We start from the raw sequence: 15,760 nt of genomic DNA on the forward strand, positions 1-15,760 counted from the left end.
GCACTTACTATGTACAGAGCACTGTACTAAACCCTGGATACTTTTAGACTGTGAGCCCACTCTTTAAGACTGTGAGCCCACTGTTGGGTAGGGACTGTCTCTATATGTTGCCAACTTGTACTTCCCAAGCGCTTAGCACAGTGCTCTGCACACAGTAAGCGCTCAATAAATACGATCGATGATGATGATGATACTCAAAGAATGGCTAAGATGAAGCAAGCCATGGTGAACAAATGAAATCCAACCACAAACAGGCCAAAGAGAAGATGATCTTTCAGGTCACTCAATTTCAGATGTCACACAAAGCTGTGAAATGTCACGAGACAACTTCAATAGGTCAATTAATCCTAAACTGTAAGCTTGTTGTGGGGAGGGAATGTGTCTGTTATATTGTACTCTCCCAAGTGCTTAGTACAGTACTCTTCATGAAATAACCATGCAATAAATAAGATTGCTACAGTAAGTCAGTCAATCTGAAACTGGGTGACTCCAATTGAACAGAAGGGCAAGGATATTATGTCAACACTACATTGAAGGCCCTGAAGCCACAAACCCAACTAATGAATCAGAGGTATTCATTAAACACTAGTTCTGTGAAAAACACCCAACTGAGCTCTTGGGAAAGTACAATACAGTTTGTAGGTATGATCCCTGTCCTTAAGGAGCTTGCAGTCAAACCTCACATCTTTCCATCAACATGGACATGGTGATAACACCACTTAGCATCTTTGAATACAAGAATTTTGTGCGTACGTGCACTCACATTTGTTTAAAACCACCCTTCAGCAGGTCATCAGTCGTCTCCATGAGAGTGTTTGTTGCCTCAGTGCTTAGAACAGTGCTTTGCACATAGTAAGTGCTTAATAAATGCCATTATTATTATTATCATTCTCCCACTTCCCATGGGAAAGCTGGGAACAATTCAGATTAGCAATTTCAGATAAGCATCTGAACATCAGCAAAAGGTGCGTGTTTCTTTTTTTTTTTTTCCTTTGGAATTAAAATTAGCACAGATCCGAGCCCTGGGTATTTTAGGCATCTTTGCCTCTGGCCCAAGGTAGTGGTTTGGGAACTTTCTTGGGCAAAACGCAACCAACGCCAAGGCCTTTTCCTGAGGCTACCAGGCTAGGAAGCATCATGAGTGGTGCATCAGTTTCACCCTTTGTTTTAGAATAGAGATTCTCAGGCTTTAAATAACAGAGATCATTAAAACCTGACTCCTTGACAACATGTCTTCTATTTCAGTATGCATTTCATGGGTCCTAATAGCTTTCAGTAATGTTCTATCTAAGAAAAGGAAGAAAATAAGCCTCGTCTTTTCTAAATAACAGCATATTTTGATGTCTGTTCTGGATAAAATTTCAACCCTTGCATACTTTTGTGGTTGTCTTTTTTTTTTTCAAACTTTAGGAAGGATTCAAATTTTCATAAAAGTGACTTTGTCTAGGCTTAGTGTTCCCATCTGCAAACAAGTCCTCCGTAGACTGTGAGCCCCATGTGGGACAGGGACTATGTCTGACCTAATTATCCAGAGCCTACCCCAGCATTTAGAACAACATTTGACACATAGTAAATACTTAAATACCAACAAAAAAACCCTATGGATGTGGAGTTTGGAGCTTTCCAACAATTTGTGATTGCTTTGAAAGGGATGAATAATTTAAGTGACCTTTCACATTAACCTGAGTCCCACCTCAAATAAGCAGAATGAGGACAAGTTCACAGCATTGACCCCTCTGTGCCTGGGGGTCATTGAACATAATAATAATAATGGCATTTATTAAGCGCTTACTATGTGCAAAGCAATGTTCTAAGTGCTGGGGAGGTTACAAGGTGATCAGGTTGTCCCACATGGGGCTCAAATAATAATAATTATGGTATTTGTTAGGAGCTTACTATGTGTCAAGCACTGTTCTAAGAGCTGGGGTAGATACAAGGTAATAATTTTGGACACAGTCCCTGTCCCATATGGGGTTCACAGTCTTAATCCCCATTTTACAGGTGAGGGAACTGAGGCACAGAGAAGTTAAGTGTCTTGTCCAAGGTCACATTGCAGACAAGTGGCGGAGCCGGGATTAGAAACGACAGCTTTTGACTCCCAAGCCTTTGCTCTTATCACTAGGCTACCCATTCTGCCCCATTTTCCAGAGCCAACCCCAAATTTGAACAGGCAGCAGAAGGGGGGAAGGGAGAGAGAAAGCTCTGGGAGTGAAAGCCCCATTGAACAGGGCGTCAAAGCACTCCATTAGTGCCGGGAAGCCCAGAGCTCGTACATGGCTGAAGATGAGCCTCACTAGCGGAGCTTCAGACAGAGGCAATCAAATCTATTTTAATCATCTATGAAATGCAAATGTGTTCCCCTTGCACAATCACAAGATCCATTGTCTGCCTCACTGAAGCATGCTATAATGCCAATTAAACACTGTTGCTAACTTAATAGATGTTCTGATTGTCTATGTGAAATTATCTATGTTTACAACATTTTTGTGTGTCTTCAACAAATAATTTTTTCTTCATTTTAGTTATTAATTTTCACATTTGGTGCCTGCCCTTCCCCCTCTCCCAACCAGGTTTAAAAGCTCAACTGAGAAATTTAATCTCCACTAGCACTCACAACAAACACTGTGCCCTTGAAGGGAATAAAACACTCTTTCACCCCAACATTTTCTGGAAACATATTGTATGTAAATGTGGCTTTAAAAATCTACTGGGGTTAACTATTTACATGATTTCTTAGATAAATCAGCTGTAAGAGTTGTATCTGGTCCTGAACCCATCTTGGAAAAATATCAATGCCCCGTCTATAGTCTTCAAAGTCAGGAATGATAAGAATTATGAAGAACTATGTATGGAATTGCATTATTTCAACCTCATCATTCTCCCCCTCTAGAGACTTAAGTTCACTGTGGGCAGGGAACGTGTCTGCCAACTCTGATGGATTGTATCCTCCCAAGCTCTGTATACAGTGCTCTGCACAAAATAAGCTCTCAAATACCATTGGTTGACTGATTGATAGAGACTCGAGTCTTGGTTTTGGGCCAATTCTTACAAACTAAATGGAGTTCCAATCTCACTGCCTCATGGCCTCCACGATGACAAGCATTGCAGCGAATCCACGAGCTATTTGTCCTAAAAGACAATTTTCATTTCAAAGGCAAGACGTGAAAAGAGTTCACTTCCAGAGGAAATGCTGAATTCTTTTGTTAAATCAAGCTCTGATGAAGGGAGGCCAAAGAACAAGATTCTGGAAGGAAGCGTGGGAGGAGTGAGGACTAATGCAGCTCTTCTCTTTGGGGCTTTTTAAGCCATTCAGCCAAGCATAAATAAAATAATAACCTGTGTTTTCCTAAGATGTGTTGAGAAAGGAAACTATTGGGGAGTAATTACCTAATGATAAGGGTAGATGTCTGCTGCTCTTTCAAACGCAGCCTAAGCAGCTAATTAAGTGACGCTCCCTGACTGCAAATTCTGCAGGGCCCAAACCTCGCTTTCTGTTTGCCAATGGGAATGTGGTAAAGTGCTCAAAGCCAGAAGAGGCTCCCCAGAAATACCTGACAGGTGCCTCTGGGACTCAGCATAGGCTTCCCCTCTTTCCCCCTCAGTTTTCCCACTTCGCTGCTTCACAGATGGGCCTAGAGCTGTGCTGGATTCACACAGAAAGCTGTCCTGAGAAACTTTATTAATAGTAATAATAATAGTAGTATTTGTTAAACACTCACTATGTGCCAGGCACTTTACTAAGCACTGTGGTGGATACAAGCAAACTGAGTTGATCACGGTCCCCGTACCCTGTGGGGCTCATAGTCTCAACCCTCATTTTACAGATAACTGAGGCACAGAGAAATGAAGTGACATACCCAAGGTCACAAAGCAGACTGGTGGCAGAGCCTAGATTAGAACACCTGGCCATTGGCACAAACATTTGAAACCAGGGGAGGAGGAAGCTCCAGGCAGGAATGGATGAGGACCGGACTACCATTTTTTTTGTTTGTTTTTTTAATTGTTTTGTGTTAGGTGTTTACCATGGATCAAGCAGTTTTCAAAGTGCTGGAATAGATACACGTTAATCAAGCTGGACACGGTCCCTGTCCCACATGGAGCTCACAGTCTAAATAGAAGGGAGCACCAGTATTGAATCCCCATTTTTGCAGTTGAAGCTGGAACACAGAGAAGTTAAGTGATTTGCCCAAGGTGACACCGCAGGCAAGCAGCGGAGTAGGATTAGAACCCAGGTCCTCTGGCTTCCAGGCCCATTCTTTCCTTGTTTACCCACACTCTACAGAATACTCTCATTGCAGCCAAAAAATGCCCCATTCCCTTACCCCCCGTTAAGTATGAAAAACCAATTTGGCAGTCAGAATCTTTCTGGACAATTTTATCTTACAGAAACTAGAGCTGAATAGCACCTCATTGCCATAAAGATCATCTCAAGCCCTTTGCCAACATTAATTAAAGTCACTTCCCAGTATCCCTGGGAGATACTCTGAGATATACAGACCTCTGAAGTGACTTGTGGAAGGTCATTCGGTGAATCAATGTGATTGGAACACAGCCCAGAAGACCTGACTCAGGCTAATGTTCTAACCACATTCCACCCAATACCTCCTGGCTCTGGGTAAGCCAGCAAAGTGACATCACAAATCCTACAGTGCTGTCCAGGGCAATTGATATTTACTGTACAGACTTTTCTAAGAAATGCTAATTTTGGGCTACAAGGATTTAGCAGTTTTCTCTGGAGGGTGGCGGAGAAGGAGGAAACAAATCCCGGAGCAGATATCATCATTTTAGGCTTATTTGATTTTTTAGACTAGAACTATCAGTATTAATATATTAACCAATCAACCATATTTATCAAGCACTTGCTGTGTGCAGGGAACTGTACTATGAGCTTGGGAGAGTACAGTGTAACAGAAATGCTAGGCAAGTCCCTTGCCCACGATGAGATTACAGCCTAAAAGGATGAGGTTATATGACTTAGATCAGCAAAAATTAAACTATTCACTGCTACCTTTTTGAAATTCATTTATTCACTTCTGCTATTTTTAGAAACTTTTACCAGTATGTACAATGCTTTGTCATGCCCCAAGAATCAGCATGGCTTAAATGGATAGGCCATGGCCCTGAGAGTTATAAGGACCTGGGTTCTAATTCCAGGTTTGTCACATCTGCTGTGTGACCTTGGGTAAGTCACTTAACTTTTCTGGGTCTCAGCTACCTCAGCTGTAAAATGGGAATTAATTATGTGAGCCCCATGTGGGACACAAACAGTGTCCAACCTGATTAGCTTGTATGTGACCCAGTGCTTAGTACAGTGCCTGACACATAGCAAGCACTTAAATACCATAAAAAACAAAAACAAAGTGGAAGCTTACTGCACTGGAATGGAGAATGATCTCAAATGGACATCTGCCATGCTGCCCACAGTGCAGAGGAATATTCTCCGCTGGTTATTCCCAGTGGAAAATTCCTTCTCAATTTGTAGAGTTGATTTCTCAGTGCAGGGCTAGGCACCCAATTTAGCAAGTTCATGCCAGTGACAGATTCTATACTTGCAGGGGTGATGGAGGGGGTTGGAGCAGATGAGGCAGTCACAAAAATGGTTCAATCGCTTCATTTGAACCACGCTCTGGATTGCTGCAAGCTTCTCCTCCTAAGTACAACTGCAGGAGAAAAACATGCATCAGTGGGGACAGAGTTGCGGGCTTCTGTTATTGTGGCCTGTAATTGCTGGCAAAAACGTCTCTAAGAAATGTCATTTGAGTAACACTGATCACTTGCCAGTCAGCATTACTAGGCCTATGTATCCTAGAAACCCTTGGGGAAAAGAAATCTTTCCTTCCCATATATTATCATCAACAACAATATTACTGCATATCTTTTTTTATATATTTGTTAAGCGCTTACTATGAATCAAACATCCTCTCAGGGTAGCCCCTGGAGAGTTTTCAGTACTCTACCAACCCCGACTATGGGAGGGAGAGTCAAGCAGCAGCATACCCATTCCATTCCCAGCTTGGGCAGTGGCTAGCGAGTGGAAGGCAATCTGCTACAAGTCAAAACTCACCTATGCTGGGTAGCAGTGACATGGGAGAGAGTTGAGAGCAGAGATTCAAGTTGACTGCAAAGGAGGCGGCGATGGTAAACCACTTCCATATTTTTTACCAAGAAAACTCTGAGGATACACTACTAGAACGATTGCAGGTGGAGGTGTGGTATTCCGGGAGAGATGTGACTGTGGCTTCACTATGGGTTAGAGATGACAACAGCATAAGACAAGTACAAATGCGTCAAACACTGTTCTAAGCTCTGGGGTAAGTACAGGTCAGTTAGTTGGACGCAGTCCCTGTCCCACATGGGGCTCACAGTCTAAATAGGAGGGAGAACAAGTATCGAATCACCATTTTATATTTGAGGAAACAGACACAGAAGAGTCAAGTGAATTGCCCAAGGTCACACAGCAGGTAAATTAGGAGCTGGGTTAGAACTCGAAGGCCCATGCTCTTTCCACTACGCCCATGCTGCTTATAGGGCTCTGCACACAGTAAGTGCTCAATACATACGATTGATTAAATGAATGAGAAGAGAACTATTCTAGTCCCTAGGGAACATACAATAAAAACAGCCTAGCCCAAGAGTCACCGGACCTGGGTTCTAATCCCATTTCTCCTTCTGTATGACCTTAGGCAACTCAACCACTTCATGCTTCAGTTTCTTCATCTGTAAATTGGGAATTAAAAAGCTTCTCTCCCTTCCTCTTAAACTGTGGGCCCAATAGAGGACAGGGTTGTGCCTGGCCTATATAGTAAATTCTTAACAAATACCACACTTGTTATTACTATTAACCTTTTCTTTAAGAACCTTACAATTTAATGGGGAAGATAAGTTGTCACAAATTGCTAATTATATAATAGCTGAAAGACAATAGATATAGGTGATGTCAAAAACTAAATATTTCCTTGAACTTTAACTAAACAAACAGATATTCACATGGAGTACTAAAGTGACTGATCGGTTACATGACCAGTAAGTAGAAGGATAATTCAGGGAATATGCCTCCTGGAAGAGGTTTAGTGTGGTTTAGTGGATCATGAGCCTGGAATCAGAAGGATCTGGGTTCTAATCCTGACTCCTTCAATTGTCTACTATGTGACACTGTCCAAGTAAGTCACTTCACTTCTCTGGACGTCAGTTATCTGTCAAATGGGGTGGATAAACAGCATGCCGTAGTATGGGCCTGGGGGTCAGAAAGTCACGGGTTCTAATCACTGCTCCACTACTTATCTGCTGTGTGATCTTGGGCAGAACACTTAACATCTATTGGACTCAGTTTCCTCACCTGTAAAATGGGAATGGAGACTGGGAGCCCTACGTGGGACAGGGATTGTGTCCAACCCGATTTGCTTATACCTCCCCCGATGCTCCCCTCTCAAGGTTGCACCTGGAGAGTTTCCAGTCCTCTACCAGTCTTGGCTACAGGAGGGAGAGTCAAGCAGAGGCCTGTCTATTCGATTCCTAGCTTGGCCAGTGGCTAGTGAGTGGAAGGCCATCTGCTACAAGTCAAAACTCACTATGCTGGGCAGCAGCGGCATGGGAGGGAGTCGAGGGGGGAGACTCAAGTTTACAGTGAGGAAGGAGGCAATGGTACACCACTTCTGTATTTTTACCAAGAAAACTCTATGGATACTCTACTAGAACAATTGAAGATGGAGAACAGGGTATTCTGGGAGAGCTATGTCTGTGGTGTTGCTATGGGTTGGAAACGACTCGACAGCATAAGAAAAGACTCCAGCTCTTAGTACAGTGCCTGGCACATAGTAAGTGCTTAATAAATACCATTATTATATTACTATTATTATTAAAAGTTTGAGCCCCGTGTGTGATAGGGACAGTGTCCAAGCTGATTCGCTTGTATCTACCCCAGTGCTTAGAAAAGTGTTTGGCACATAGTAAGTGTTTAACAAGTACCATAATTATTACTATTATTAATAAGAGGTGACATCTTAAGTTGGCTTCAAAGGTGGGGAGGGGGCATAGTCTGATGGATTTGAGGAACAGGAGGGAAAAAAGGACCAATGGGTAAAGATGGAGGGTTATAATTGTGAGAAACTATGCAAGAAGGAATGAAGAATGATATCTGGGGTATATATCAGGTGAAAAGACCTCGGAGGAGGGAGTCAGCTGTTGGATAATTGGGATACTCTTCCAGTCAGTAAGCTTCATGTGGGCAGGGATCTTGTCTACCAACTCTATTGTACTGTATTTTTCAAAGTGCTTACTACAGTGGTCTGTACACAGTAAGCCCTCTGTAAATAATTCTGGCATATAATAATAATAATAATAATAATAATAATAATAATAATAATAGTGGTATTTGTTAAGCACTTATGTGCCAAGCACTGTTCTAAGCGCTGGGGTAGATACAAGGTAATCAGATTGTCCTACATGGGGCTCACAGTCTTAGTCCACATTTTGCAGATGAGGGAACAGAGGCACAGAGAAGTTAAGTGACTTGCCCAAGGTCACACAGCAGACAAGTGGCAGAGCCGGGACAAGAACCCATGACCTCTGACTCCCAAGCCCGTGCTCTTTCTATTAAGCATTTACTGTGTGCCATTCACTACACTAAGTGCTGGGGAGGATACAAGGTGATCAGGTTGGACCCAGTCCCAGTCCCACATGGGGCTCACTGTCTTCATCCCCATTCTACAGAGAAGCAGCATGGCGCAGTGGAAAGAGCACGGGCTTAGGAGTCAGAGGTCATGGGTTCAAATCCAGACTCCACCACTTGTCAGGTGTGTGACTTTGGGCAAGTCACTTAACTTCTCTGTGCCTCAATTACCTAATCTGTAAAAATGGAGATTAAGATTGTGAGCCCCACATGGGACAACCTGATCACCTTGTATCCTCCCCAGCACTTAGAACAGTGCTTTGTGCTTAAATACCAAAATTATTATTATTATTAAAGATGAGGTAACTGAGGCCGAGAGAAATTAAGCAACTTGCCCAGGGTCACACAAGAGACATGTGGTGGGGCTGAGATTAGAACTCACAACCATTGGTATCATATACCCTTGATTGATTGATATCAACCCTACCGCCCCTTTCCTCAAGTTCCATGTTCAAGGGAGCAAGCGGGATATAATGCAAGTAACAATTCCAAGTGCATTGGCAAGAAACTGAAAGAAAAAAAAATACAGATCAGTGGGGGGGAGGGGGGAAATCATTTATTGTACTCTGAAAGCGAAAATTAAAAACAAGACAGCTTTCAAGAGCCACTTCCTCTTCTGTTCATCAGTGTGTGTGAAAAGAAGAGCAAAGATAGGAAATATACTGGCAGGGTGTTGATTCAGACAGCATAATTAATTATAATTCATAATCTAATTATGAAGTCTGAATCAACATCCTGCCAGTATATTTCCTACCCTTGCATGGCTTCCCCGTGGCCTGAAGAGTCTATAATTCTCCCAAGCTCAAAGCTATTTTTGGCTTTAGTTTTAATTTGTTTCCCTCTTTAAAAAAAAAAGTCTCACCTTCAACTGAAGTATTTTTTTCTGGTTTAGGAACTCCATTTGCTGACAGTATTCAACTTGTTACAGTTTGGTAGGAAGGACATTGCAAATGTGATGGTATACTTTTCAGAAACTCAGAAGGAGAAAGGATGTACCTACCTCAACATTTTTATTAAAATTACATTAAAATGATATTTTGCATGCCTGCACACTTTTCAAAGTGCTGTTCAGCATAAGCCCAAAGGAAATTGCTGCAGTCTAGTTTGAGGTCCTAATGTATGTAAACTAGACTGGGGAGATGACCTGCTTAGGAAGGGCAGCTCTCATCACTCTCTTTCCTCTGGGACCAGGAATTCCCTCCTGGAAACTCATTTGTCCCAGTTCTTTGGAGAAGAAACAGAAAGCTGTTCCTCAGACCAGAAAACATAACCTTTTGTGTTTTACTCAGCTCTTCGCTCTGGTTTTGACAAAAGGAAAAAAAAAATATACACACTTTGATATTTACAGATAGACTGCACCCGAGTTTCCCGTTTGGGTCCACAACAGGGGTTTGATCAGCATGAGGCATTTTATTGGGTGACAAATTTGTCCGAGTGTCCTGTCAATTCCACCAATCCCTAGTAGAAGAGGATGAACTACGACCCAACATGGCGCTGCCTCCCCCCACCAGTCATATGATGCATCCTAACTCCGAGTGGCACCTCCTCCCTCTGACACCGTCCATAGTCATGTATCTGTGATGGAGGCCAGGCAGTGGTCACAGTGTTCCCAAATCCAGGTGATTTATTTTTTGTAGGTGGACAGTCCACTCCCCGTGTACACAGCCCCTCCCTGATCTTCATTCCCGCAGTCACCCAAGTACCTTCCAGCTTATCATATCCCTCCTGGATTACTTTATCAATCTCGTTGCTGACCTCCCTGCCTCCTGTCTCTCCCCTCTCCAGTCCATACTGCACTCTTCTGCCCAGATCATTTTTCTTCAAAAACATTCAGTCCATGTTTCCCCACTCTTCAAGAAACTCCAGTCATTGCCTGTCCACCTCCACATCAAACAGTATTATGAGCTTTAAAGCTTTGAATCTCCTTGCCCCCTTCTTCCTCACCTCACTATTTTACTACAACCCAGTCCACACACTTCATTCTTCTAATGCTAACCTTCTCACTACACCTCAATCTTGCCCATCTTGCCGCTAACTTCTCGCCCGTGTCCTGCCTCTGGTCTGGAATGCCCTTCCTCTTCATATCCAACAATAACTCTCCCCACCTTTAAAGCCTTACTGAAGGCACATCTCCTTCAAAAGGCCTTCCCTGAGTCTTCTTTTCTTTTTGTTTCATCCCGTCCTGCTTTTCCCTGACTTGCTCCCTTTATTCACCTCCTCCAGCACTTATATACATATCTGTAATTTTGTTTTATTTATATTAATATCTGTCTCCCCCTCTAGACTAAATTAGGACTGACTGACTAAAATGCTATTGACTGACTAAAATAAGACTGTGGAACTTCCCACAAAACCCCACCTCCACCTTCCCCAGCTCCGCCCCCGATGAGAGCATCAGGTGACCTAGTAATTTAAACTATGAAACCGATCAATCAGGATCCACTATAAACTATTCATTTATCAGCTCATCTTGAAGGATTTCACCTGATTAACATGTGGTAACGCAGGACGTGCCTATCTGTCATGGAACCAACTGTTCCTCAATTTAAAATATTGGGGAAGATGGAAAGAGCAGAGAGGGTTTCGATTAGGCTGGATGACGGAAAGAATGCTCAGATCAATCAGATCCCAAATGCAAGCAAAGCTGGGAAAGAAAGAAAAAACAATCATCAAAATCTTTAGGACAAACAACAGGAAGCTTTAGGGGAGCAAGAGTGACTTCCTAACCAGGAAAAAAACTATTCCTCACCAGAAGGCAGAGGGAGGGAGCTAAACGGATGAGATCATTTTTGGTGTCTCATGTTATACCAAAAAGGCAGAAATCCACTAGATTGCTTACAGGGGCATTTTTGAAATATCTGAGTCAGCTACCAGATCTAAGGTTGAAGTCCTCTATACCATACACTCATTCTCTAGACTGTAAACTTGTTAATGGGCAGGGCAAATGTCCACTAATTCTGTTGTACTATAATCACCCAAGCGCTTAGTACAGTGGTAGTTAAGTGCTCAATAAATACCATGAATATAAGGCATGTAGGGTTATTGCCATTGTTCTCCTTTCCCATTTTCCCGGCTTTTCTAATTCCATGACTTCATGACATGAATAACATTCCAATAGCTCTTAAACTTTGCCTTTTAAAGCCTCCCACCATCAGATAATTTGCTGAGAGGCAATATTCATTTTTAGGAAGATGGGGAGAAGGAAAAGAGAAGGGACTCGAAAAAGAATATTAGCTCCTCCGACCCCATCCCTTTGCAATTACTAAAACACTTAGCCCCTCCCTTCTTCCTTCCCTGATCTCCAGCTTCTACCACTCATTCTCCAATAGCTCCTTCTCCGCAGCTTTCAGACATGCCCATGTATCTATCCCTTAACCTAAAAAAGACCCTCAGTTATTACCCCATCTTCCCCCTATCATTCTTTTTCAAACTTCTGGAGCTAGTTAACATCTCCTCCACTTTCTCTTCTCCTATTATCTCGGTGATCCCCTGCAACCTGGCTTCCGTCCCCTTCACTCTAAGATCACCAGTAACCTTCTTCTTGCCAAATTCAATGACCTTTACTCTATACTCATCCTCGTCAATCTCTCAGCTGCCTTCAACACTGTGGACCACCCCCTTCTCCTAAACACACCTATCTAACCTTGCCTCCATTGACATAGTGCTGTCCTGGTTCTCCTCCTATGTTCCTGGATGTTCCTTCTCAGTCTCTTGCAGCATCTCCTCCTCTGTCTCCCATCTCCTAACAGACTCACTCAAGGCTCAATTCTGAGTCCCTTTTTTATTCTCCACCTATATACACTCGCTTGGAGAACTCACTCTCACAGCTTCAGCTACCATCTCTACAAGAATGATTTCCAAATCTACCTCTCCAAACTCGACCTCTGTCCTCTGCAGTATCATATTTCCTCCTGTCATTAAGACACCTCTGCATGGACACCTCAAACATGTCCAAAACTGAATTCATCAACTCCCCAAACTCTCTCCCCACCCCGACTTTCCTATCACTGTTGATGACACCACCATTCTTCCTGTCTCACTAACCCATGACCTCAGCATTACCCTCAACTCATCTCTCTCATTCAACCTACATATTCAGTCTACTACTAAATTCACTTAGCCTATCTTCACAACATCTGCCCTTTCCCCTCTGTCCCCACAACACTTGGGTAGATATTCTTAAATAAGCATATTTCCCCTTATTGTAATTTTAAGGCCTATTTCCCCCTTTAGAGTGTAAGCTGTTTGTGGACAGGGATCACTTCTGCCAAATCTATTGTATTGTCCCAAGTGCTTATTACAGTCCTCTGCACACCTTAAGTGCTCAATGACTGATCCAAACTGCTACTACACTGTTCAAGCCCTTATGTCATGTCTCGATTACCTCCCTGCTGGCTACCTCCCTGACTTGTCTCTCCTAATGCCTGTCCATATGTGACTCTGCAGCCTGAAAAAAAGTTCTGCACACGCCTCCCCACTCCTCAAACACCTCCAGTGGTTGCTCAACTATCTCCACATCAAACAGAAACTCCTTACCATCAGCCTTAGGACACTCAATCATCTCTCTCCCTCTTGAGACCTTTGGGCATTTGATATTTGTCTCACCCTCAACCCCACGGTACTTATGTACATATTGATAAATGATCTGTGATAAATCATTTATTTATATTAATGTTTTCACCCCTTCTAGATTTTAAGCTCATTATGGGCAGGAACTGTGCATACCAACTCTGTTGAATTGTACTCTCCCAAGCTCTCAGTACAGTAAGTGCTCAATAAATATCATTGATTGATTGGTATGCAACTTTGTTGATCTACTACAACCCAGCTGGCACACTTTGTCCCTCTAAAGACAACAGGTACTCAGTGTACCTCTATCTTGTCTCTCTTGCTAAAAACCCCTTGCTCACGTTCTTCCTTTGGATTGAAACTCTCTCCCCCTTCATATAAGATAGACTACCACTTTCTCCACCTTCAAAGCCCTCTTAAAATCATATCTCCTTCAAGAAGCTTTCCCTAACTTCTTATTCTCCCTCCCATTTGCCCTCTCTTCTGTATTGCCTATGCACTTGGGTCTATACCCCTTAATAATAATGGCATTTATTAAGTGCTTACTATGTGCAAAGCACTGTTCTAAGTGCTGGGGAGGTTACAAGGTAATCAGGTTGTCCCACAGGGGGCTCACAGTCTTTATCCCCATTTTACAGATGAAGTAACTGAGGCCCAGAGAAGTGAAGTGACTTGCCCAAAGTCACACAGCTGACAATTGGTGGAGCCAGGATTTGAACCCATGACCTCTGACTCCAAAGCCCAGGCTCTTTCCACTGAGCCACACTGCTTAAACACTTTGATACTCACCTCAGCCTGAAAGCACTTAAGTATATATCCTTCTACCCTGCAGCTTCCCCTATCTGCAATTTATTTTAATGTTTGTCTCCCCACCTAGATCATAGTCTCCTTGAGGACTGGAATCATGTCTACCAACTCTATTCCTTTTTACTCGCCTGCCAAGTGTTTAGTACACTACTCTGCACATGGTAAGTGCTCAAATACCACTGATTAAATGAAGGGAGCATGTAAGGAAGTAGCTATAAATTTTATTTAGTAATGTAATTACGGGGACAAGCAGAATGGTCGTATCAAATGTTATGCCTACAGTTACACAATTATTTTGCTTTTATGGTATTTCTCAAGTGCTTACTATGTGTCAAGCACTGTGGCAGATACAAGTTAATCAGGTGAGACACAGTCCCTGTCCCACACTGAGTCTCATGGTCAAATAAGGAGAACAAGTATTCAATCCTCATTTTACAGTTCAAGCCATGTTGGTTTACAATCAGAACTTGAATTTACCTCAGAAAGTTCCATCACCTGGTAACACTGATCTTTAATTCATTAGCTCGTTGAGAAGCAGCATGGCCTAGTGGATAGATCACGGGTCCAGGAGTCATGGGACCTGGGTTCTAATAATGGCTCTGCTGCTTGACTGCTGTGTGACCTTGGGCAAGTCACTTAACTTCTCAGTGCCTCAATTACCTCATCTATAAAATGGGAAGTAAGACTGAGTGTCCCACCTGGAAGAGGGACTGTGTCCAGCCTGATTAGTTTGTACAGTGCCTGGGATATAGTAAGCACTTAAATATTATGAAAAAAAACAGAAAATAGATTATCTCATGCCTACCCCAGTGCATAGTACAGTGCCTGACAAAATACAAAGGTAGCTCATTTCAGAACCACTTAGTACAGTCACACATCCAAATAATATTCCTTCTTCCAACTCCATTTTTACACACACACACACACACACACACACACACACACTCTCTCTCTCTCTCTCTCTCTCTCTCTCTTTTTCTCTCTCTCTCTCCCTCAAAGCTTCACCTCTCCTGCATATGATTTGTAGGTTGTCTCCCAGAAGGCCAGAGAATTTCCTCTGAAAAGATGAAAGCTCAATTCATTATTTTACCCTTCACTCTGTCTAGCCCCCACTTTGACCTTGAACATCTGTGATGATGAAGTTGAAACAACCAGGCTGGGCATGGAAAAGGAAGACTTTGGTCAGTGGCCTTGCTGGGCAAGTCCAGACCAGGGTCTCCCTACATTGCCCCGACAACAATCCCAACCTGCTTAGATTCCCCTTCTGAGCCAAGAGAAGGTAGTTTGGTTGCCATGGCAATGCAGTTCTGGACCATTCTTAAGTACAAGCTGCCAACTATGACAAATGGTAGGTGCTGATTTTTATGCGAACAGCTATTCACTAGGAATTGAAATGAGACTGCCAAACTCTTTCCTCTGGACTTCAGCTGGGGTCAAGTGTGTGTTAAAATTCAAACCACAGTCAAAAATCCTAGGCTCCGCTCCCTCAGCCTCCCACTTCATGGATAGTGATAGAGAATTTTACAATTATGAAGAAAGAATAAAAAGGGTGATTCATGTAACCTTTATCCCATGGCAGAGAAAGATTGGCATAAAACAATTCCCACGCAGGATTCTGGCAACAAGCATGGCACAAAAATCTTTATTTACCCCATGGGGAAAAGAAACCTCCCTCAGAGCCTACTTGGGACCAGAAAACATATTTAAATTCAACCA

The 15,760-nt window shown here is 42.8% G+C and overlaps 2 non-coding genes across 2 annotated transcripts; both read left to right on the forward strand.

The window, feature by feature from the left end:
- Positions 1 to 5,916: 5,916 nt before the first annotated feature.
- LOC119927505 lies at positions 5,917 to 6,054 on the forward strand. The gene has a single exon (XR_005450501.1). It is a non-coding gene; the product is annotated as a small nucleolar RNA SNORA7 (small nucleolar RNA).
- Positions 6,055 to 7,420: 1,366 nt separating this feature from the next.
- On the forward strand, positions 7,421 to 7,558 carry LOC119927460. The gene has a single exon (XR_005450461.1). It is a non-coding gene; the product is annotated as a small nucleolar RNA SNORA7 (small nucleolar RNA).
- Positions 7,559 to 15,760: the final 8,202 nt, after the last annotated feature.

The sequence above is a fragment of the Tachyglossus aculeatus genome, chromosome 4, assembly GCF_015852505.1.
Source record: "Tachyglossus aculeatus isolate mTacAcu1 chromosome 4, mTacAcu1.pri, whole genome shotgun sequence".
In the NCBI taxonomy this organism is placed as follows: domain Eukaryota; kingdom Metazoa; phylum Chordata; class Mammalia; order Monotremata; family Tachyglossidae; genus Tachyglossus; species Tachyglossus aculeatus.